This window comes from Aplysia californica, unplaced genomic scaffold, assembly GCF_000002075.1.
Source record: "Aplysia californica isolate F4 #8 unplaced genomic scaffold, AplCal3.0 scaffold00127, whole genome shotgun sequence".
NCBI lineage: Eukaryota > Metazoa > Mollusca > Gastropoda > Aplysiida > Aplysiidae > Aplysia > Aplysia californica.
Genome location: NW_004797397.1, coordinates 493,044 through 494,067, shown reverse-complemented (window position 1 = coordinate 494,067; position 1,024 = coordinate 493,044). Strand labels below are relative to the sequence as shown.

Below are 1,024 nucleotides of genomic sequence, written 5' to 3'. Positions count from 1 at the left end.
CTTGCCCTTTTTAACTCCCAGTGGAGCATAGGCCATCAACAACATTTCTCCAGCGAAGCCTGTCCTGTGCATCCTTTTCTAGCTGTTTCCATGATGTCTCCGCCTTGTCCATTTCCGCGTGTACCGCTCGCCTCCATGTCATCTTTGGTCTTCCATTCTTACGTTTTTCAGACGGAAAAATTCGATAAAAATTCTCCCCACTCAAGAATCGAACACGCAATCTGTGGGCTACGGCAATGTGCCTAATCACTACATCACAGACGCATGGCTCCTAAATGATCTAAACTGTGTATTTACAGTCATGTAACAATCATGTGATATGTATGTGAGCCTAAAGAAAGGTACCAAAAGTCGGATTTTAATCATTTTGAGTCAAAGATTGTATTTAATAGGACATTCAATGCTGAACACAGTGGGTTTTTTAATTTTTGAGATGTTTCTAGTAGTTTTTGAGATATTGCACATTTTGCAAGGTAGGGTATAAAGATCTACTTTTGAGAAAATTAGCTATTAAGTTTAGAACACAAACAAACTGGAAAAAAACTTTGATTCAACTGTGTCTAATGTATTTATATATGAAAATTTAATTTCCAATTCGGTATTCACTTGACATCAATATCATGATTAGAATTTAATGGTAAAACATAACGGGGAAGAGAAAACGTGCTTCAAGAATAGGTTTTAACAACTTTTAAAAACAGTTTTCATTTTTATAACATACCCTACCCTCAAAATAATTCAAAATAAAATATTTAGAAGTCAAATCAAGGAAAACTCTTTTACCACATTGTTAAAAAATGGTGGACCTATCATTTTAAAAAAAATGGAAACACATGTGTAAATAAAACTGCTCCTTTTTATCTGCAAGAACTTATCAGTATATATAAACCAGGGAGAAACCTAAGATCATCGAACGATAACACCCTACTTGTGACACCTGTAAAATCATACAAATCATATGGAGAGAGATCTTTCTCATATCTTGGTCCATTTATGTGGAACAGATTACCCATGAAACTAAGAC

General features: G+C 34.7%; 1 protein-coding gene across 1 annotated transcript in view; it reads left to right on the top strand.

The window, feature by feature from the left end:
* Positions 1–1,024, top strand: part of LOC101855331 (carbohydrate sulfotransferase 4) — a 14,501-nt gene that overhangs the window by 13,013 nt on the left and 464 nt on the right. The window lies entirely within an intron of this gene.